Source organism: Ambystoma mexicanum, chromosome 2p (genome assembly GCF_040938575.1).
Source record: "Ambystoma mexicanum isolate Mex_15411 chromosome 2p, UKY_AmexF1_1, whole genome shotgun sequence".
NCBI classification, from domain to species: Eukaryota; Metazoa; Chordata; class Amphibia; order Caudata; family Ambystomatidae; genus Ambystoma; species Ambystoma mexicanum.
Genome location: NC_090923.1, coordinates 1,191,332,134 through 1,191,357,074, shown reverse-complemented (window position 1 = coordinate 1,191,357,074; position 24,941 = coordinate 1,191,332,134). Strand labels below are relative to the sequence as shown.

At 46.7% G+C, this 24,941-nt stretch overlaps 1 long non-coding RNA gene across 1 annotated transcript in view; it reads left to right on the top strand.

Moving 5' to 3' along the window:
• The window catches only part of LOC138567314 (uncharacterized), a 308,970-nt gene that overhangs the window by 65,021 nt on the left and 219,008 nt on the right, over positions 1–24,941 (top strand). The window contains exon 2 of the long non-coding RNA XR_011302163.1: positions 4,121–4,216. This is a non-coding gene — a long non-coding RNA (uncharacterized lncRNA). The remainder of the gene's footprint in view (positions 1–4,120; positions 4,217–24,941) is intronic.

Genomic DNA, 24,941 nt, shown 5'->3' with positions numbered 1-24,941 from the left:
CTTTGTCCCAAGTTCTCTTCCCTTGAGAGAAACAAAAGGAGAAATTCCCGTAATTGGGTGTGGCATAGTCACATAACTCCAGGTCACATGGTTAAGAACTTCTCTCAATGGTTGTCCCACACACATTGCCATTTGGATTCCCCCTTTCAAATATCTATTTACTCTTTCTACCAACCAGTTGACTCTAGGATGGTATAATGTCATCCTGGTATGTACAATGCCGTAGCTAACCAAGAAATTCCTCATCACCTACGACACAAATTGCATTCCATTATCAGATACCAACTCAGTAGGAACTCCTTCCTTGAGAAAAATTCTCTCCAAAAACAAAATCAAATCTTTAGCAGTCACTTCTCTAACTGCTTCCCATTCCACCCACTTGGAATGAAAATCCACCAATACAAACAAAAATTTGAACCCATCACCTAACCCTGCAATGGGGCCCATAATATCCTCTGCTAACTTTAGCCAGGGTTGATCTGGAACAGTGTTGGGAACCGTAAGTGTCTCCCGTACCACCTTGCACTTGTCGCTTGACTGGCATGACATGCAATTGTTTACACACCTTTCCGCCATCTTATCTATTCCTGGCCACCAATAATTTTGTCTCAATTTCCTTTTCATTGCCCCCTCACCAGGATGCCCTTAATGCGCCAACTCCACCATCACAATCCTAAAATTCTCTGGCGGCACACAGAATTGCCCCCTCCTCAACTTTCCTTCAACCAATCTTAGGTCCTCCTTGACTTCCCACCACACCTCAAACCTTTTATCCAGCACCTTCTTCTCTGGCCAACCTTCTACTGTCCACTGCTTGATCAACTTCAAATCTTTGTCTTTTTGATCTTCCTGCAGCCATTTTTCACATCCCACTGCACTCTCCACCTCAGCTACTACACATTCTTCTATCTCTTCTGTTCTTAGCTCATCCTCCTTTTGTACAGGTAATCTAGCTAGGCAATCTGCTACCACATTCCGTTTTCCCTGGCAAGTAACTTACATCAAAATTGTACATATGGAGTCCTAAACCCCATCTGCTAATCCTCGGGACCCCAATGCCCACCTACCACTCTCAAATAGTTGTACCATTGGTTTATAGTCTGACCTCACGACCCATCTCCTCCCCCACCAAAAATATTTAAAGTGATTAACTGCCCAAAACATTGCCAAGGTTTCACGCTCAATGACTGAGTAATTTTCTTCCGCACCCCTCAGAGAACGTGAAGCAAAAGCTATTACTCTCTCCGTGTTATTCTTGTTATATTGCATCAATGTTGCACCTAAACCTACTACACTGTCATCTACCGCAAAAACACACCTATCAGCTGGGTCAAACTTGCCAATTGAGGGTGCTTTGATTATCCCCTCCTTAATTCTTTCAAATGCCTCTTCACACTCCACACTGCACAGAAATTTAACACTGTTTCTGAGTAAACTCCTCAGAGGCATGGACATTATCGCAAAGTCCTTTACGAACTTATGATAGTACTCTGCCAAACCAAGGAACGACCTCACCTGATCTTTATCAGTTGGCCACGGTGCACTTTTGATAGCTTCTACCAAACTTTCCTTTAGCTTCATACCTTCACTGTCAACTACGTGCCCCAAATATTCCACATTCTCGACTAATTTTGCACTTGCTCCTACGCACCGTCAAGCCGGCTTCACTCAGTGTGCCCAACACTTGCTTAAGAATCTCATCATGCTCTTTCTCTGAATTAGCATAAATCAACATGTCATCTTGGAAAATTACAATATTGTGCACCCCCTCCATTATTGTTTCCATCACCCTTTGGAAAACGGCTGCCACTGATGCCAGTCCGAATGGCATTCTGCAATATTTGAAAGTTCCCAACGTGGTTACAAATGTAGTTAGATGTTGACATGCTTCGGTCAGCGGTACTTGGTGGTAGGCTTGAGATAAATCTATTACTGAGAAAAGTTTTGCACCATTCAAAGTTGTCAATTTTTCTCCAATGATGGGAAGTGAATGTCTGTCAACTAAAATGTTCCTATTCACATCTCTCAGGTCCACACAGAGTCTTATCTCTCCATTGGACTTGGCCGTTGCCACTACCAGAGACAACCATTCGGAACTTTCTATTATTTCGATAACTCCTCTTTGCAACAGCTTCTCAATCTCCTGTTTCACTTTATCACTCAAATTCTGTGGTACTGGTCTGACTTTATGCACCCTGGGAGTGGCTCCAGTTTTGAGGATTATCTCGTTCTCAAACCCTTTCACCATCCCTAGTTCTTCTGTGAATACTTTTTTAAACTCCTGTTCCCATTTGTCCCTTACTTCAGCAACAGTGATGGGGTATTCAGCACTTGCTTGTATTCTTATGCCTAATTTCTGCTGCTCACCCCAACCTAAATGTGACAACCCCTCCTGAGTAACATAGACATAGGTCCGATCATGTGCTCACTCAGCTGTTCAATTGTTCCTTGCACACACCCTTCAAAAGTCTTTCTTGATATTAGTGTCCAAGGCGAACAGCTGTCAACCTTCATTGTGACTACTCTTCCTACGATCAGAAAGACATCTGTTGGCCCGTTTCCTTTAGAAGACATATCTGCTACTTCCAACACATGCTTCCCTTGGTGATTCTGTGGAACTACATAACTCTCCTCCTGCTCAGGAACTCTCCCTCCAGCCTCTACGTTCTCCACTTGTCCAGATTCCCTGCAAACTCTTGCAACATGTCCTTTTCTTTTACATTTCAAGCAATTAACATTCCTGGCCGGGCAAAACATGCTTGAAGAAATCTGGCGATTACTACCACACTTAAAGAATTTGACTTCTCTGTTTGTGCCCAGTTTTCTCTTCTTGTATAACCTTCCAAAGATTGCTGCAAGTTAATATAGCCTTTTGCTTTGCCCCTTTTTTTCCTGTGTTATCCTCCAATCATTGGCTGCTTGTCGATCCAATCATTAGTTGGCTTCCTGAAATTTCCTCAGCCCCTCCCCTCTTGGCTAAAGATGCGCACTGAAGGGAGAGCAGTTCCTCACCACAGCCCTTGAATAGTTGGAGCATCCTCCCCTGTCTCCTCGCCTCTTATCTTGCAGAGGTGGTCGTGAGATCAGTGGTGTTTGCAGGGCACAGTGGGCAACCACAACAGGTGTGCCGGTCTCTGCGCGATCCTTCACTGTAGTCAACTGTGACCGGCACACAAACTCTGCACGGTCCATTTCCCTGCGGCTGCTGTGATAGAAGTGCCTCTCAGCCGCAGTCAGCAGGGATTAGGGTGCCAGCCCCGCACAGCGCTCCTCTCCACAGCGGGCCTGTGTAACCTTAAACGAATCCTATCCTCGTCGCCAATTGAAATGACTTACATGGGGACGATGGGTAAATGTAAAGGTTTTAATCGTACAGGCCCGCCCGGAGCCCAATGCAACTTCTCAGCTCTTCAACGGTTGCTGTCTCTGTCTCGCAACCCATGCATTCCAATAACAAAAGGGCTTGCAGGACAGATAACAGGACCAACATTCCAAGCACATCTTTACAGAGCACTTTCTTATTTTGTAATTTTATTATGTTTCGTCGACATTTCAGAGTGTTAAATAGTGATTCTTAAATAAGATACCCTATGCTCTTTTCCAACTCGTACACACTGTGGGTGTGAAGTTCGAGCTTTAGACCTTAATAATACTTGTTTCTTTGCTCTCTGTTTTCTTTTGTGATTGCTAGTACTACACAATAGTGGATCGTATAATTCTGGAATACTATTTGGGTACCGTTTATTACAAGGCATCTACAACACACTGTTTTGACAGACACTCTTGTTTGCTAAATATATCACGTTTTAGAAGGATTGCAGACTTTACCCACACGTGGGCTATCACTAGACACTAAGATATTTTAAAGTTATGCTGGTACATAATGTAGTTAATCAGTATCACAAGGGTGTATGGAAGAGAAATATCGATCAACCTAATATTGCAGGTATTGAGATCACAGTATATGAAGTGGATTATAATGTTTCTTTTTGAAAAATACACTGTTGGCAATGTTTGGAATGTCATCAATATGTAAGCACAACTGAGTATTATTTTATGGACCTTTTTAACCTCTTCAGATGAGATAATAAAGTATCATTACTTTTTAACAATGTTGTAGATAACCCCTGAAGAATGGAATTTGCTCCCGAAATGCATTGGGTTTGGTCTACCCTGTGGAATTGAAATTAAAAAGTAGATGCTTGAAGAATCAAAGGTCAGGTAACAATGTGTTATTATGAAGAAACTTGGATTTAACTAATGAATTATTTCAAATGAACTTGAATTCTTAAATGTTGCCTGATTTTTCAGGCCATAGGTGTGCAGGGGACGGGAGTCTCCATGACATTACTAATCACAATTTAAGGGGGTCAGGCTTCGTAATTGCCTGGTCTAGATTTCAAACATTTAGATTAACCTGGATGCAAATCTGTGGGGTCAATTCCTTCAACTCTTCCAAATGTTGGATCTGAAATCCTGGCTGTGTCTGTGATGTATCTTGCCTCCTGCAAGATGTACCCTGGGCCAGTGATGTACAGGGAACAGGAACCAGGCTGACCTAGGTAAGTAGAAACAGGAGCATGCCTTATTGTCTCTTAATTACATAGTATAGGTAAGAAGTAGGAGAGAAGATCTAAAGGCCTCCACCCTGGTTCCCTGCCTAGATCCAAGTCCCCAACCCTCAGTCACTGGAACACTCAGGTGCCCCAACACTCCAAGCTCCACCTGAGCATTCCACCAGACCCCTGCACTCACACAGACTATCAACCACAACATCTAGGATATTACAGTCTGCATCCTCTCTTAGTGCTACTGGCAGCTAGCAGCTTGGCCCTCCTCCTGTACAAGCTACCTTCTCCTTTGTGCAACTACCAGTTTTTAAGATTCTTCACTGACCAGAACAACACTTGCATGATGTTGATGTTATTGGTCACCTCCTGCCATCATCAAGTGTTTCGCTCTGCAAAGGAGATGCAACATCCATAAAGGTTGGAAAGTTCATGATGCTGATGTCATTGGTAACTGCCTGTTATTGAGTGCTACACTAAGCTATGAAAATGCAGGATCCAAGCAGATTGGAAATGTCATGATGTTGATGTAATTATCCGGCTTTTGCTGTTGAGTGTCAAGCTCTGCTATGGAGATGCAGCATCCACGCAGATTGGAATGTTCATGGTGTTGATGTCTTCGGTTGACTCCTTTTATCGAATGTTATGCTCTGCAGCATCTACACATACTGGGAAGTTAATGGTGTTGATTTCATTGGTTGCCTCCTGCTATCGTTGAGTGTTACGCTCTGCTTTGGTGATGCGGCATCCACGTAGATTGCAAAGTTCATTCTCCTATATCTTCAATAAGGTGATGAAGGCTTAACCTTTTGGCACCTTTGTGTCCTTTTCTTCTGACCTTCCCTCCCTCCTTGCCACCTTTATGGAACATTTTCGGAGGCTCTCCACCCTGTGTCAGAAGCAGCGGGTACAGTTATTCTGTTTTGAGGCACTAATTCATTTTATGCAGGTATTTCTGGACATGCTCATCAATGTAATGCTTCTGTGCGCATGCGCATGTTCTTTCCGCATTTATGCATCTTCATCCGACGAAGACGGGTAAGAAACATGCACAGCTGATGGAGGTATGCGCACACCTGTCTGAGTGCATGTTTTGTGAGATGCAACATCGGATGATGACATCATGTGCAGAGTCCATTGCGCATCTAATACAAACAAACAGGCCTCCTACAGCTTTTTTAATGCAAACCTCGCAATGAGATGACATCTCGCAGATGCAGCCTAATGTGGTTGCCCATGTGATGGCAACGCACAATATTCTGGAAATTGGGCACCAAGGGACATGCAAATGAAATCAAATTAGTTTATAGTGCATTTTGAAGCTCAATTATCTTCGGGCAGTTCCTAGCAGATGTGATTATTTCCCATTTAAATGGTACTTTTATGGCCTAAATCAGTAGAATGAAAACGTCATCTCAAACACCAGAACCTGCCGCTTGCATATTTCTGCTGCGGGCGCACTCACCAGTTGAGCTATCTTAATGAGCTAGGTGGATGTGCTTCAACCTCCTGCTCAACTGAGTTAAGGCAAACCGTTTCTAAAAGCTCTGTGAGTAACTCAGCACTCGAATATTATGGGCCTGACCAGTGATCCAGATAAGATTTGGAAGCAAGAATAGTGCCCTCCCTATTTTTTAAAGTCATGAGTAAAATGATTATTTAGGGAGTCAAAATGTAATTCGAATTCCCAATCAGAGTGGGGAAAAAATGTTTTAACTCGAAAATGGAAATTTGTAACAATTATTTATTTTCACCTAGTTACTCATGCACATTAAAAGATACAGGTTTACTTCTTCTAATCAGCCAGTTATAATAGTAATTCTTCCTGTGATACTACATACATTACCGGTCCAAACATATCCATGGAGCTGTGTGTGTGAAAGCAGGGGCACAAGGACTGTGAAGTGACAGGATTCTCAGGCTCACACACCACGCCGGAGCCAGCAGGTAAGTTTCAAGGTCATTTTATTCCAAGTGTCTTACATAGTACAGAAACACTGGCACATCCCATCCAACCAGCTTCCAGATCTCAAATGACACTCATACAAATCTCATTGCCACTCACACTTAAACACTCCACTATGACATAGGCACATTCCACACACCCTGCTGTCCATGACATCACGACCCATAACTCACATTATGACACCTTTCCCTCCGTACTACCTAAACAAAGGCAACCCAATAACACAAGAAGCTCCTCACAAAATTCAACGTGTGGCCAGCACGCAGATAATATAAGAAACCACAGCACCACCGATCCTGATGGATGCACGGGCCAGTACTCAAACCACCATCATGGAAAATAAGATGCACCAAGCACACCTCTAACCACATGTAGATGGACACACATGGAACAGAATCCAAACTGCACAACCCACAGGGAATAACACTATGCAGCACTCCCTGCTATTACACTGCACCAACCTACTACACTACACAACACCACAATCCACTTCGCAGAACTCTCTGCCATAAACTGTACCAGCCTGCTACACTAGACAACACCAAACTCCACCCGGTTTCCACCAATACAAAATCAGGGAAGAACACCCATCGATCTGCTGGAACAACGGGTATTAAACATTTACATCTCAACAATCCAGGACCAACAAACAACCTTCGAGGACTAAAAATAAAAAGAACATGCACAGCCACTTGTCTCGAGCTGCCCCTCGAGACCTCAGGCCTTCCACACCCAAGCGTACCACCACCCATAATGAGCAACTTAACTAACCAACATGCCCACCAGTGCAACAATACCTTCCACCCTGGGCTGCCCCCAGAGCCTAAGGCCTGCCACGCCCAAGCACAACCTGCTGAACCTTGAGCAACAACACAGCACAAACTACTCATCAGCCCAACCTTAAACCACACCAACAAAACAGAGAACGCATCCCCAACAACAACCAAACTCCCTAAGACCAACTACACAGCAACCAGTCATCACTTCCCTCACACATATTCGAAGGAAAAATAACTGGTACCACCACAGAATTCACAAAGAAGACTAGATCCCACCACAAAGAAAAAAAACACTACACACCCATAACACCACGACTGTACCCAACAGTCACACCAGCCACGGAAACCACCCGGCATTCCACAACCAAACTTACCGTAATCCTCAGATAAGAACTACACTCCTAATACACCATGACAAGACCCACAGTCACCAGCTACAAGCCACCCAGCACTTAGTAGCTTGCACACTGTAATCAATAGTTTTAACACTATGCACCTAACACACCCTGACTGTAACCAAAAGTCACCACACACCACAGAACCCGGCCAGTATTCTGTGGCAGACTAGACCAAAATGTGGTTTTAACAAACTACCACACTTACTTGACTGTACCCAACGCCACCACCCTACAGATCCATCTGGCAATCTGTAGACACCCCAACTGTAACCCACAGTTCTGCCAAAAGCACCACTGTCTCAGCCCAAACCTCCGCCAACCTGACTGTAACGCAGCAATACCGAAATATGGAACCCACCCGGCATTCCGTCAAACCCATAGTAACCCACAGTTTTTAAGGATACACACACAATTGGAAAACACACACCCTAAACTATCCTGACTGTAACCAACAGCCACAAGACGTAGTCTATGACTAGACTTTAACAGACGTAACACATAACATAGATTTCCGTACCGCAAAATAGAAACTCACACTTCAATATTAAGTTGCAGTCGACTTGCTCACGGTTTACAGTGTAAGACCATTTGAACCCCACACCCACATGTCCAATGTCCCCCAACAAGGTACAAACCCTGTCTAAGTCCTTTGGAAGTGCACAGTGTTCACCAAACCCCACACCCACAAGTCTACATACCCCACCTGGAAAGAAAAAAACAAGTTAGCCATAATGCATCAAGCCAACCCAAATCTATGAATCCCCCTAGAAAGGAGAAGAAAAACGTTAACACCAACATCTTCCAGTGATACAGCCTAAGGGGGCAACCAGGGCCACAACATCAACACACACATGTATGTGAAAAGGCTGAGAACAACACTACTCAGGGCCATGCCCCTAATGCATGTTCAAATCCAGAGGTCACTACACACAGACACACACACAACGACAGTTACAGACCACTTCCCAGACAACATCTTGCTAATAACATTTTAATGTCCACCATAGTGGACACAACAAGCCAAAACACCCCCACTGTCGCGGTACAAAATAAGGGCAGCCCCATTCCCATTGGAAGTCGCCCCCAGAGCACCACCAATTGCTTCCTCACCGTCTTCCTGTCCTGTCATTAGTTGTTGCCAAATTCCATGGCAGCAATGGGCACTGTCAACATTTGACAACTCACCCTCTGATGCGCACCAACGCCCATGAGCCGGCAGCCTTGTCTCGTGCGCGGTGACAGCATTCCACGGTCCTCCATAGAGTTCTTGGTGCCCATAGAAACCTTTTGCCATACTGGCCGCCATATGTGATGCAAGGTGGTCACGTGATGCGTGAGGAACATTGCTCACGCTACTTCTGAACGTCGACATCATCACTACTACACCAGCTGTGGGCCAACAAAGACCTGCGCTCCTCTTGCCCATGTCCGACACTCCCAGACGCTCCGCACGGCTATACCTCATAGTGCACCACCGGGCCAGACGGCAAACGGACCCGGATGCTAGTCTGCAATGGCTCGCCCTCACCAGCACCTTGCCAGTGCCGCCCGGCCACCGGTACTAGGACCGCTTTGATGGGTCCAAAACTAATTAAAGACACCAGAAATATACTTCTTTGCTGACACGACCAGGGCATTGATGTTGGGACCGATGTGCCTGGTCTGATTGCCACGTACCAATCAAATGAAACTTGCTCCACTCTCTAAAGATGACACCAGCACCACTCGGCCATTGGTTCCTGGAGGGCTGAGCTTGATCCGAGCTGCTCTGACACGCCTGCCCCATAGTGCATGGACCACTACCGCTACCTCTGCTTAAATCACCACCACCAGGCACTGCAGCCCCCTCCTTCCTGGCCTTGAGGAAACGTACTTCTCAAGCATGACTCGGCTACTGGAGTGCCCTGGACCTCCTGCAGCAACTTCTCCTGCACTGCACGCTTGTGCCTCTCTGATCCAGCACCACCCGGCTTGCTGGAGTGCCCTGGACCGATTTGGATCCAGGGAAAACTGGCACCCCTTGGATGTGGCTCTTGGAGCGTAGTGTCCTGACTTCTTACTGCCCCCTACGCAGCAGCTAGAGCATCCTTGTCGCCAGTGAAGTATTGGGGTTATCAGGCTCACACACCACGCCGGAGGTATGTTTATTCCAAGTGTCTTACATAGTACAGAAACACTGGCACATCCCATCCAGCCACCTTCCAGCCTCACAACACCAACACACTAATGCCAAATATGTAGTGTACCTGCACACGGAATGGAATCTGAAAATCATTCATTGCACCCTTAAACTGTCTGGCACTTGCACACAATGGAATGAACTGATGCAAAACCTGTATTAAAAAAGAACCATTTACACAATAAAATGGATGGAATGTCAAAATAGTCCAGGGAAACAAAATAAAGAAAAGTCCAAAATAAAACCTAATCCTAATGAACTATATAAACATGCAGCGGGCTAGTCCTCTGTGATCTCTGAAAAAGCCTCAAACAAGGGCTGAGTCTCAAGCAACATCCTCCTCCCTGAGGCAGGCCCCCATTGTTGCCTGGATGGCTTGCAGCTGGGCCACCATCTGCTGCTCTGCCTCCTCTGCTGATCTGCAAGTTGCCTCCAGGATGGCAGCCCACGTCCTTACTTGCCTCAGTGCCACCTCAGCCCTAGCCATCATCACTTATGCCTCCCTTGCCCGCTGCCTCTTGGCCACCAGCTGCCTCTGGTACCTCCAAAACATGGACGACGAAGCCTGCATGATCCTCCTATCATCTTCCTGCCTAAAAGGTGCCAAATGCCTCCTTGGGTGGAAATTTCTATAACGTTCTGCCTTCACAGGGTCGCCACTGGCTGCTGCCATACAGAGTGCCCGCTATGGAGGTACACACCCGACGTGATGACTGTTGTCAGGGGTGTACGGCACATGCACTGCCCTGGGGTGTCTGCTGACCATCCACTACCTGTGCCTGTGTTAGTGCCATAGTAGGCACAGTGACCATCTCATCTAACTTCGTAGGGGCTCCCACCTTGGGCAGGAACAGAAGCTCAACGAGACGGGGCGGCGGTGCTCGGACTGGTACACTGGGGGCTATGTTGGAATGTGGCCTGGAAGGCACCCCAGGGGATGACTGGTGCACAGAGAAGGAAGTTGAGAAGGGGGTCACTACAGGGAACAGCCCACAGAGCCCACCCAAAAGCAGTTCAGTTGCCCGCATGGCCATGAAGTGGCACAGCTCATTGTGATGAAATGCAAGCTGACATCGAGTTGCCTGTACATCATCATGAATGACTGCAGTCCGCCTCGTGACACCAGCCAGCAGGGGCAGCAAATGATCCTGGACGGACACATCAGCTGGCATCGGGATGCTGGTCTCGGTGGAGGCATCCCCGAAGGTGGGCACTGCTGCAGTAGATGGCCCAGGGACAAGATTTTTTGCTGGTACCTCCACAGTGGCCTGCACAGCCTCATGCCCATGGGACAGGGCTGGAGCATAAACACCCTCTTCAACGCCCCTAACTAACCCCATGGGATGGCCTTCAATGGTCTCCTCCTCCACCACCATCAACCTGGATTACTCCAGGTTGTCTTCCCCCCTGGATGGCCCCTGTGTGACATCACCCTGTCCCACTGTTGCTGAGGTATCCCCTGCCTCCTTCATCTCCTGGGACTTACCCCAGCAGCCATGCCCGATGGTCCAGGCGATCCTTCAGCCACATTGCTTTCTGAAGAGGAGGTGACGCAGATGCGTGACTGGGGTCTGCGCCTTGGTCTGGAGGCCCGGTGCCTGCTTCCACAATCCACAGAACTGCTTTCTCCCTCTTCGCCAGCTGCAGCAACTGTGGAAAAGCGGACAAAGAACATTGACATCAGTCAACAGTGTCAAAGCATGTGTAGCATACACAACATTTACAGTAACATCAAGTCAACCTGGGTTAACCAGAAACAGACACACACACACGCACGTGCAATTCACATGGAAACTTCCACATGTGTGTAGTGTCAATGATGAGTCACAGTCATGATACATTCACATGTCAACACAGCACATAGATGGCAGTCCACAAACACGTTGCAAGAAACATGACATGACACAATAGCAATGCCAAAGTGAACCAACTGTAACCTGCTGCGTTGCCTCAGGAGTCATGGCACAGTGGCACAGTGGTGGTCAGAGAGTCGTTTGTGTGTTGGCCAACTGCGGAATGCATGGAAGCATAGATGGACTGCGGTACTGCTGGGAACACATTGGTGGCAAGACACCCAGTTGAATGCTAGATCGCACAAGACACTCATGATTGTACTATGCATGGCATGGCCATGCAAACACCTGCTTGGATATATGTCCACACAATTACATGAAGCAACATGCCTCCTTGACAGCCTGCCCTCTGAGCATGCAACATATGCATGCACAAATTGCAGAGGTACATGTGTGTATGCTGTTTCCCAAGAACATACACATGGCATGATCACACGTCAACTCAGAATTCACATGCAGTGGGATGACAGATCACATCAACATCTCTGAGAGGTCAATGCACCAATATGACAATCACTGACATCCATACACATGCGTCACAACCAGATGTTGAGTGTGGATGGCTACATTTTGAAATGTACTATACAAAAATGAGGCCTTCATTTATGCCCCTCACATGGCATATCATCATAATCTGGCATCCTTACTGTACAAGCATGTGTGACTTAGCTTGTGCATGAGTGGTGCAAGTCTCCAACAAAGAACACTGCACATACAAGAGCATGTCCAATCAACTGATGTATGACATAACACATGGCGAGCATTGTCTGGGGGCTGCATGCTGCTGTGGATCACTGAAACACATATGCTGCATACAGAAGGGAGTAACTGCAATAATGCATGTCCATTGCATAACACACATACATTGTAGAGCAGTGCCCCACATGGCTAATCAACAGCAGAAGCCAAACGTTGTCGCCACTCACAGATCCGGGGATATAGCTGCGGGTAGAACCTCTCCAGGATCTGCATATGGGCTGATGAAAATTTGGAGCAGCACGCGCGATGCACCTCCATGGTGGCACCTGCCTTGAGGGCTGCTAGACTCTTGGAGTGGGTCTTCTGGCAATTTTCTGCCACCCCCTCATGTTTATGGCATCCGTGATGGTCACTCACATCTGTTCCAGACATTGCAACCCCGAGGCAGGTGTGGGTGGGCTAACTAGGTCATGGAAAGGAGCTGTGGAGCAGTTGTGGTGGAATGGAGATATGGGAGTCCAAGACAGCAGATGAAGTGATCACAGGGCCTGACAGGTCAGAACCAGGAGCACAGGCAATGGTGGGGCAAAAGTCACTCCAAAGCAGTGCAGGTGGGCAGTAGGCACTCACTCTTGGCAGGCAGCAGCAGATGGAAAGGTGGGAGGCAGTACAGGGCAAGAGGAGGCAATTGTTTTAGCACTGGAGGCAGGAGAAGGGGTGTTGCCTAGTGTCGCATCTGAAGCAGCTGAATATAGAGTAAAGGCCCCCAACGCGTAAATTACATGCTATGTGCTGCACACAGCATGCCTACATGGCCTACGCAGCATACAGTACACAGCAATGGTAGTGATATTTAAAAGGTGCGACGCACATCAATTGTTGTGCGCGAGAAGGTACACAGATGGACGAGCTTCGCAGACACGCATTTGGCAGTGCTACAGAAGCTGTTTCCTTCAAGTAACATGTACCACTTTTTTCTTTTTGGGGATTACCTCTGTGCATACACACATGTATTTCTGTCTGTTATGAGGCCTACGGTGTATCGCAGATGCATTCTTTTGTTTCGGGGTATCACGTATGCAATGTTTGTTATTGGGGTGCCACTGCATATCGCGTACCGCTTTTGTTCTCCATTCAGAAGCTTTCTGGATATCGCGTATGCATTATTTTTTATTGGGGTGCCTCTGTGTATTGCGTAACGCATATTTCTGCTTTTGGGGTGCATTGAAGGCTTGCGAGACCATGCAGCTACGTCACGTAGACTGTTCCCTTTCTCTTTCTGCCATGAACAATACATTACTGTACATTGCATGCATCCAATTTGCCTGTACCATGAGTGATAAGGCCCCAAAAGGGAAAGGGAGAAGACAGGGACGTGATGAGGACACATCTGCCCTAGCCCCAGGAGGTCGTGGTGTGCCTCAGCCCACAGGTGACCCCGCATCTGGATGTTCACCTGGTCTGGGCAGACAGGTGAGCCATCACCAGCAAGGGCCACTGGGTCCAAGATGGGATGCCCTAAACAGCAGGAAGAAGCTCCACCCCAAGACCGGCACAGGATAACTAGTGTAACGGCAGCCCCCGCTAGCACATGTCCTGGTAGGGGGCCCCACTTGGAGAAAAAAAGGAAAAAAAAATATTTTATCAATTTTTTTTTTTAAATATTTGTTTTTGATTTCACTCAGCATTCATAAAGACATTATTTATGTAACAGAAATAATTTCTTTATGGTGGCAGAGTGACTACAAAAAGAAACTTTCTTTTTGAAGTCCGAGGGCTCCCCAACCACATGACATGGAAAACCCCAGGCTTGAGGCCTCCATGTCATGTGGTGGGGGAGCCCTATGACATCAAAAAGAAACAGTTTATTTTTGAAGTCACTCTGCCTTCATAAATACATTATTTCCGTTATGGTTTAGTCCTTAACGGAAATAATTTCTTTATGAAGTCAGAGTCACTTCAAAAAGAAACAATTTCTTTTTCAAGTAATAGGGCTCCACTCAACCCCATGATGTGTTTGTGTGTGAGTGTATGGTGAAGGGTGTACACTTATGTGTAGGTGACTGCCTATGTGAGTGTATGGTGAAAGGGTGCACACAAATGTATGGGTGGCAGGGTGTGTTTGTGTGTGCATGTAAGGTGAATGGGTGCACACTTATATGTATGGGTGGCTGCCTGGGTGTGCCTGCATGGTTAAAGGGTGCACACTTAAATGCATAGGTGGCTGCCTGTGTGAGTGTCCGGTAAAATGGTGCACACTTAAATTTATGGGTGGGTGCCTGGGTGTGTGTGCCTCTAGGGTGAACGGGTGCACACTTAAATGTGTGGATGGCTGATTGAGTGTGCCTGGATGGTGAAAGGAAGCACACTTAAATGTATGGATGGCTGGGTGCGCATGTGTGTATATGGTGAATGGTCTTTGTGCTTGTATTCAGGGGCACAACAAAACCTACATTTTCTGGGGGAATAATCCTTCAAATGTTGGGAGAGGCACTAACTTCACGGGTGGCGGGGAAGGGGCAAACTTATTTGTGTGGGAGCATCTAACTTCTTTACACATTTTAATGAGACTATTCTAGTGCAGCTTCAATTTTACAAGTGGTTAACTCTCTCCTTTAAGTCTGAAAGCACCCACAAATGGACTGATGTGAGAATGAGCGGTCTCCTGTTCCCTCTCTACCCTTCCAATCACTCCCCTGGCATGCACGTAATAAACCCAATTCACAATTTCAATTGCCAAAAGAATGTGGCATTTGAATGCAGGTACTAACAGGTACTAACAGTGAAATGCTTACCATTAGTAATTGCTGGGTTAGTAATTGCTGGGCGCTTGTTAACGCACTTAACATCTGTGTCATGTTCTGTCCGGCAACTGCTCAGCCAGATTGAGTAAACATAGCTCAAAATTTCAACTCAATGGTGTTACGCCTCTACTTGTGTTGAATGCCTTGATTACTTATTGATAATATTGATTACTTATTGATAATAGTCATTACTCTTAGCCATTTTCTTCCTCGTCCCGAGACTTGTGTATGAGGCAATATTTGTGTATGAGGCACTCTTGCCTCATACACAAGTGCTTGGATGTGTTAGTTTTACATGGAGGTAATGCCTGACTTAGCTACCTGTAATCTTCATTACTCCTAGTCCCACTCTTCCTCATCCCAGTACTTACCTATAAAGCAAGGAGACTGCTACATAAGCTCTGGGACAAGGAAGAGGGACATGAAGGTAATTCTTTTTGAGGTTGGGGCACGGGGTGGGAGGGAGAGGGGATGTGTGGTGGTCGGAATTGAGCGATAAACCATAATGTTTGTCGATGTCCAGGCTAAGCAAGCATGATATGTGGTATTGGTGGCTAAAGTGACATTTTGGTGCAGCTAGTCTAGCCATTCCTAAGTTTGGTATGACTTTTTTTAACTGCACATTTCTGATAAAGTAGTCCTGCTAAGTGTAATTACCTGGCTAGACTGGCATTTGGGTGCTGCCATTCTAGCTGTTTCTTACTGTGGCATTGTATATTTTTGGGGGCATCTGTGATAAAATGATATGATATAAGTAATTTATAACATGCTTGTACACACGTGTTTCTAGGCGCGACAAGACAAGGAAGGGAAGATAGAGGGAGGACAAGACAAACAATCTTACTAGGCCTTGTGTCATTCAGATCGTGCAAGTGTGAGAACGAGAAATGCAAGGGGAATGGGAGGAGGAAATGCAAGGAAGAGGGGAGGGGAAACAGGGCAGTAATGCTCTGAGTAAGTGCAGGCAGGGCAGCGTGGCACTGGGTAGTGCAAGGAGAACAAGGAGAGTTACAGTTGCAGCCCTTAAGTGCGTGGTAGGCCCGGAGGCAGTGCAAGGGTGACTGATCAAGAAAGAGCCTGGACTCAGTGAGTCTCTGGGGTAGCCAAGCAACCAGTCGGTACAGCAGACAGGTAGGTCAGCAAGGGAGGGAGAGAGAAAAAGCAGAGGAGATGAGGAAAGTTTTGAGCTGCTTCTGGAACTTCAGGTGGTCCGTTCAAGTTTGAGAGGGGCAGGGTGGCCATTCCAGAGTGAGGCACCTGCAAAGGAGAGAGATCTACCCCCCACTCTCTGCCTGGAGAAGCATCTAACCCTTATAGAGTTGGAGGTAGCTTGGGGAAGGGCTCGAGAAGGAAGGTATTTTGGAAGAGAGCGTTGGATGTAGTGGGGGCCCGACCCCAGAAAATGTGTGGACAATGCAAACAGTCTTGAACTTGATCCTTGCAGCAACCAGGAACCAGTGGAGAGATTTCAGGGCTGGAAAGATATGATCCCTGAGTTTGAGGCCAAGGATAAGTCTTGCATGTCTGTTCTGGATTAGTTGCAACAGGGGGGCGAGTAGAGGAAGGCAGCTTGAGAAAGAGGCTGTTGCAGTAGTCCAGACTAGAGAGAAACAGTGCTCTGGAGACAGTGAGCTTCCCGAGGAAAGTGAGAAAGACAACAGTACCTTTGAGGAGGAGCAGCTGGTAGTTGGACTTCTTGGGGGCGTCCGAGATGTGAGGAGAGAAAGAGAGAGTGGAGTCAAAGATGACAGCAAGGTTTTCTGCCTCGCAGGAAGGTGGGAAGAGGGCCCAAGGTGGGTGGCCAGAGTGAGAGAGGGAAAGCAGGGGCAGGGGTCACAATGAGAAGGATCAATGTCTTAAGGCAGAGATTGTTGGTGGCGCACCAATCCTGAATCGTGGATCAAACAGTCAGGAATGAGTGAGAGAGGAGAGAAGCCTGAAGGAAAGCTGAGTGTCATCCGCATAACACTGAAAGTTAGAGGAGAAGGTAGAGACCAGGTGGGCCAAAGGGGCCAAGTAGAGGTGGAAAACCCAGGGTGAGAGGATAGAGCCCTGGGAAATGCCACAGGTAGAGAGAGAGGTGGCGGAGAGAAAGGTACCAAGTTGGACCTGGGAAGGGAAATCCAAGAGAAAGGAGGTCAGCCACTCCAGAACCTGATCCATGATGCCCAGGTTCTCACGTAGTCGATTGATCAGGATGCTGTGGTTGACAGTGTCAAAAGTAGAGTAAAGATCAAGGAGGATTAGGACAGAAGGAATGCTGGAATCAAGGTTAGAGAGCAGATCTTCACGGGTGTACAGGAGAGCAGTTTCTGTGCCTCTGGCAGCGCTGAAGCCAGACGGATGGTCATGGAGACAACCAACAGATTCAGTGTGGAGAGTAATCTGGGAGATGGCCAGCTTTTCCAAGAGTTTGCCCAGGAAAGGGGTGGTGGAGATTGGGCGATAGTTTGCCCGGCACGAAGGATTGGCAGATGGCTTCTTGAGGTGAGGGTGCAAAAGAGAGTCCTTAAGGGGAGAGGGGAACGTTCCAGTGGCGAAAGAGTGATTACAGAAATCAGCCAAGGCTGGATCAAGGGTGTTAATATGGTCCTTTATGGTTCTGGAGGAGCAGGGGAGCACCTGTTTGGCTGACGCTTTCATAGAGTGGACCAGTCTAGAAACCTTGTCAGGTGTTGTCAGAGAAAGAGGAGAAAGGAGGAAGAGAGGTAGAGATGGCCAAAGGGGGGGCGAGAGAGGATGAGGTAGAGGAAGAGGAGATAGAGGACAGGGTGTCCTGAGTTTTAGTGGAGAAGTTAGAGGCCAGAGCAATACGTAGGGCCTGGGCAGGAACTGGAGAGGTAGAGACCGTTACAGGATTGACCAGTTTCTGGCAGATTATAAAGAGTTTGGCCGTGTTGTTAGAGGCCGCAAAGACCCGGGCTTGAATGTGTGCTCTCTTCTTGATGAGTGTTACTGCTTCGACTTGCATTTTGGTGCAATCATTCTAGGTATGTCTAAATGTGGCCTGGCATGACTTTCTGTAATGTTATTACGTATCTACACTGGTCTACATTGTGCAGCCAGTGGGACATGATTTCAATGTGGCATAGCGTTTTTAATAGCAAAGCATTAATGTTACTGTGCACTGTTGGTGACTTGCATGTATTGGATTGGTGTTACCTTACAAAACAATTGCAAACACTTTGGCTTTTTAGCCAATTGTTCCTCAAAAAGTGTGCTGTATGTTGCATTAAAACACATATTTATATCTTTCTCCTAGTACAGTGTGCGGCATACCTCTTCAGCAGCATGTTTGTGTGCATTGTGCAAGCGTGATAATCTAGGCCGGCTCAGAATATGGAACAACCCGTGATTTGTTGCTGAGTTGGGGGGGCCCCCACAGCATGGCTCGCAGGGGGGCCACCACATTTGGTGTTATGCCACTACACGGGATCCACAGAGGAAGAGGCGCTTCACTGATGAGGAGCTTCAGATCCTCGTAGATTATGTGACGGATCACCATCATGAGATGTACTCCTTTGCGGGCAGCACCTATACTCTTGCACACCGAATGGCGCATTGGCAGCATGTGACGGGACTCATCAATGCCTATAGTGTGGAGAGGCGTACTGGTAAAGAGGTCCAGAAGCGGATGAACAATCTCAGGTGAAGGATCAAGCAGAAGCTGAGTGGCAACCTGGCCTCTGCACTGGCCACTAGAGGGGGCCAGCAGAGGTGGAGCAGCAGACCCCAATTGAAGAGGCTGCAAATACACTCATCACTAGTGAGTAGGTGCAAGATGTGGGAGGCCTGGAGACCTATGAGGACACAGCTCGTGAGTGGCATTTGTATGCATCGTATGTGTGGACAATTATGGTTAACCAACCCATAAATGTGTAGTAGTACAGTTGACTGCAGTTGTCAGCCATCCATGGCCAATGCATGTTTGCTTCCATGTACACTTCTGTCACATGGCCTGCGTTAGTGGAGGTGGTTCTGTGGTTCCCATTTGTGGCACATGTTTGTGTGACAGTACACATCACTGTCTACTGGGCTTCACAGTAGTGCCAGTACTTGTATGCAGGGTTGTCACTCACCAAATATGTGCACAGTGCGAGACCCAATGATGTGGCCCCCTGACAGGCACATATCACCCCAAGCCACACCTCTGTGTCATGTAAAAAACATCCTCAAAATCATAAAACATTGCCACACTAATGGTACCGACCAATTTCCATTGTACATCAGGCACATGCGATACATGATATTGAAACACAGCAGTTGCTGCTGAGGTGCATGTTTGTTCTGCTACCTGCCCCTATAGAACACCTTGTCAGGGTGCATTTCCAAGCTGCCTGTACTAGTCTGCCGGGATTGGAGTGCCCAAAGACCACTGCCCTGTGCTGTAGGCATTATGTTGAATGCACTTGACTTTTATATTGCATGGGGCGACACTAGTCAAACATAGGTTGAATCATCTGATGGTGTGTCAACATTCGAAGGTGGACAGCCATGTACTCTCCTATTGAACTGTGCGAAGACAACCCATGAGAAAAGGTTTGGGGATGAATGACACCAATGAGTGTACCTGTCTGCTTTGCATGTCATGAATGTGCATGTTGTAATGGAAACTTTGATCATGGAGCTCTACATTCTAATCACCAGTCTGAAATGAAAAGCTTGTATATAGGGATCAGTGAATACATGACTGTGCATGTCAGCTAATACCATACACGCTTGGTGTATGGCTCAGTGTGCAAAGTCACGATGCACGATGTGTGATGCATGTCTGTCCAGCCATTGTGTGTTATTTTGCATTATAATGCTCATGTGAATGTTTGTCAAGGATGTTGTCTGTCCATGTGCAGATGATGATGCATTGGATGCAGAGGAGGAGGTTGTACATAAGCCCACCAGTGGAGGCTGTGGTGTCGTACGCCATTAACATCCACAGGTGCTACAGGCGATCATCAGTCGTTCTCCTGAATCTTCAGATGCCTCTGACTCTGCAAGTGACATTGCAGAACCAAGTGTGGATGAGTCATTGAGGGACAAGGGGGGTGCCCAAGTTGGCAGGTCGCATGGTGGCATTGTGTCTGTGGAGATGCACCAAGCTTCATGGGTCCAGTCAGTGGTGTGCCCCACGTCCGTGGTGGTTATGACTGCAAAATCGGTGAGCAGGTCCCGCTGCATGGGTGAGGGGACACATGGGGTTGGGAGGATGCCGAGTCATTGCTTGCATTTTTCTATTCGTCATGCCACACAGTATCCTGTTCACTCACCTTTTAATAGCGTGTCTATGTGCGCTGGCAGTCCATTCCTGGCGCTTGAGCTCTGTATGGGGTTGCACTCCCCAGACTACTAAATACCCAGCACAGTATGGCAGGCCATGTGGGGGCGGCACTGTTTCTCCAACCACAAAAAGGTGGATGTCCCAGCCCCAGACAACAGTCACACGCCATAGGCCTGGTGTTGGAGTTTGGCATAGAAATGTGTACCGTTCACTGTACTCCTGCAGCTATTTTGACACCTGTTGCCAGCTTTTCAGTGCATCTCAACACTCCCTTCAGTTCCAAGCTCATTGGCGCCTGTTCAATTCAGTCCCTCTGGGATCTGCCTTCTCTTCCTCTTGCCTGTTGCTGGCTCCCTTTTGTGTGCCAGTATCCTTGACCTCTGTTTATCATTCCTTTCTCTTGTCTGCTTGTCTCTTTTCTGCCTGTTACCTATGTACCCTGCCTTACTCTATGACTGCTGCCTGTTTGCCCAGCTGCCTTCTGCCGGATCCTGTCTTCACTGCAATTGCTGAGAAGTTCACCTACCGTCATCTTGCACATTCCATCATCAGAATCCAAAGATGTGCTTTTGAAAATGTTAAACGTTGTCCATAAAATATGTGATGTAATCTCCTAAATTCAGGGTAGATCAATAGCAATCAATAAAGGATTGTTATTTTTCAGAATTTAACTGGCAATCAGACCATTCTTTAATTGGAAAGGCCTTTCCAAACAGGTAGAACGCCACATTAATTTCCGATTTCACAGAATGGAGTGAAATAGCTCCGTTTTTAAACAATCAAAGGACAGTCTGATTGTCCGTTAAATTCTGAACTATAACGATCCTTTTTTGATCGCTATTGGTCTACCCTGAATTTAGGAGGATACATCACACATTTTTTGAACAATATTTAACATTTTCCAATGCACATCTTTGGTTTGCATTGATAACACTGTGGGCTTTTAGGCTCTCTTATACAGGGAATTCTTGGGAAAACATTATTCCCACTGTTGATTTCTGCTATTTTGAGTGGTCTACTGGAAACGGATGAGCGACTTTGACCATTTGCTCATCCATAATTTAAATAAGCCCTGATGAAGACCTGAGGTTATGGGTCGAAACATGTTTTGGCTTTTCAGGCTACCCATTAAAAAGAACAACTATATTATCTATTTATGATGTATTGAAGTTTTCCAAACATGATTGTTGATGAGAGAATCCTTACACTGCTTAAGTTATAGTTTTCTTGTTCAAACTATGACTTAATAGGGGACTAGTGCTCTGGTTGCACACCCTTGTGTGTTTTTTTTTCTTTTTCTTGAAGTGAGCTTGCTATTTTCTCAGTTCATATGACTATTTTGATGTATATGTATAGTGTGTGAATGGGTTTTGTCAGGGAATGGGCTGGCCAGTCAACCCGTATGTTGTTGTGCAACACGCATAGGGTGGCCAGGGCAGTGCTCACATGTTTGTTACTGGTTGCTTTTTATATTGGGCTTGTTTTTATATTACTTGTTTTCTTATCCGTGTTTGTGGGGGTCTGCGGGCACATTATTTGTTGTGGGGCATGTGAAAATAGTAAGGGATTTTGTTGATTGTATTGTGTGTTTTGTTGTGTGCAACATGTGCACTCTTTCTTTCCACTTGCTATGACTGTGTCAGTGGTTGGTGCAATCAATTTTCTGACTATGGACACACACATTTTGCCTCTCCCAGACACACATTCTCAGGGTATTGTTATGGGCAGGGTGGATTGGCCACAATTCATCATTGGATGGCACTAGGGATGTGGTTTCACTGTGTGTGCTCCACAGGGGGCTGGTATTCATGTGAAGTACGATTGCACTAACTGATTGTGTGCAGCCTCTCCCTGCGCCCTTTGGCCTACCAAGGGAATGGGTGGTGCCTGTGGGTGAGGGGTATGTCCCTCCTGCATCTCTACTGGTATGCCACGCTGCATGGCAACATTGTGCAGGTCGCAAACTCTGACAGTGATTTTGTATACTACTGGTGGGGCATTTAGCAATACCCCACCATAGTGGTCAAGAGAGCAGAAACGTGACTTGAGCACCATAGTGGCTATACATGCTGCATTGTACCTTACGTCAGCTGGTGTGGCAGGATTCCTGAATGACGTGAGCAGGGATGGAGGGAGTGGGTAGGCACTGTCCCTTGTAAATGTGTAGATGGTTGTTATTGGCATTGATTGTCATGGTCAATTGTTCAGTGTGTTACTTGACTGCATGCATGTGCATGACAGTTGATACTCACCAGGGAGCCAGGTGTTGACAAAGGTTCCTGATGCCAGGGACCGCTAGAGTGGTGACTGGCAGTAGATGAAGCTGTCATGTGTGCTTCCAGGAAACATGGCATTGACTTTCATTGATGACTCTGTTTGCATCACAGATGGCCTGTACATTGATGGAATGCCTAGCCCTATGGTTGCAGTAAATGTGCCCCGTCAATCGGGGAGGGGGGCAATAGCGCAACATGCGTGTAATCAATGGCTCCACGTACACATGGAAATTATGCTACAGCATAGAATTCCTGGCAAACTATCTGCCTTTCCTGCAGAGTGCATGGCATGTATATGTGCCTATGCATGCACACACGTGATGAGATGTAGCCCAATACCTGGTGTAGACACCAGGTTTGCGTGGCCTGAGAAATGCCCCCTACAATGGCAGTGGTGCGCTCAAAGGATCCTGTGGCTATGAAATGTAGGGATGACAGCATCTTCTTCAGGGGCTGAGGGCATGGTGGGTGATGCAAGGTCTTCCTCCCACTCCCTGACCAGGTCTAGGATAACATGGGGGTTGGGGGGCCTGTATCGTGTGCACACCTGGTCATCTGGCATCCCAAAGAGCGTGGCACGTGTTAGTAAAATACTGTCCCTCACCATCCTCATGCTCCTCCTTCTATGTCCATGTAGGATGGCTCCTAGTATACCTGCATTTATCCTGACTGACCGACATTTAGATTGTGTCCATTACATGCTTTATACGTGTTGTTTCCTTTGCGCATTGTACTTTGCATCTACTATCATGTGGCAGTGAAATCATGAAGTTTGCGTGTGACTTTTCTGGACGTGACGTTGCGCATTGAAATCCATGAATTTGGTTATGTCTGTGCTTCAATGGGCATGCTATTTCTCTGGGTGGCCCACCCCTCAACACACACACGGTCTTCCTCATTTTGCCGAGAGAATGGGTAATATGCATGTTCCGCCCCATATTTATTTCTTTGCATAGGCCCGTTCCACACTTTGCACAGAGTGTCACGCAAATCGCTCTACTTAACCAAAGAAGTGATGGACCCGGGCAAAGACCTGGAAAAGCAGGCAAATTCTGATCCATGATTTAGGAAAATGAGATTTGCGTGCTGAAAAGTGCGCAAAGTCACTTTTCAGCATGCAAAAAATGTGATGAATCGGCCCTAGTTCTCATTTGGATTGGATTGTGAGAGATGTGTGGATAGTACAATACTGAGAGAGAGGTCAATGATGAAGGGCAGGCCAATGGTGCATTCTGAAATGTTTATTTCGAAAATAGTGGGTATTAGTGCATAGTAGCACATTGTGTGGGCTGAGAGGGTGTGTCAGTGTTCAAACAGCAGGATCTGTTGAAAGTACGGGTAACCGTGCATGTTGGGTGCTCTTTGGGCATCTCAATGCTCAGGTAGAAGTGCACATTGCCGGTCAGGCTAGAGTATTCTTGTGAGTACTAGAATACGAGTGCATACTTAAGTCAGGAAAGAGGTGCATGGGAGGCTTCCAAATGTCTCAGTACTGTGATACCACACCAAAGTAGAAGGTCAGGAAAGAAATGCTTCGCTGGAGCTAAAGGGTGTCTCAGGACAGGTATCAGGTATCCTAGTACATGGTGCAAGTCCGGATACAGGGGCGTTGAGCGAGCTCCCCGATCATTCAATCTGGTGCTTGAATTCCAACGCATGATGCAGTTCAGGACAGAGGTGCACTGTGAGAGGATGTATACTAATTGACCTTTTCACAACTGATCGCGGGAGAATGTACCTTTTCACAATTGATTGCGAAATGAAGGTCCGTTAGAACATATATGCCGGCAGAAACCCCCTGCAATCCCCATTCAATCCAAAATAAAACACAACCCCCTACCCAATCCCATTATATTATTTATTACCCTAAACCCACCCCACACACATATATAAAAGTAAAATAAAGGTAAAGGTCAATTGTGCAGAAGGTCAAATAGCACCACTATTATAAGGTCAATTAGGACAAAAGGTCAATTGTAAAAGGTGAATTTGGGTAATACCCTGTGAGAGCTGTAGGGCTGCCTCAGTCCCGCGAAAGAAGTACATGGCAGGTCGGGATGGAGGTACCTTGTAAGAGCTGAGTGGAAATTCTTATCAGAAACATAATCGTTTAACTGTTAAATAAAAGATGTTGAAAATACTGA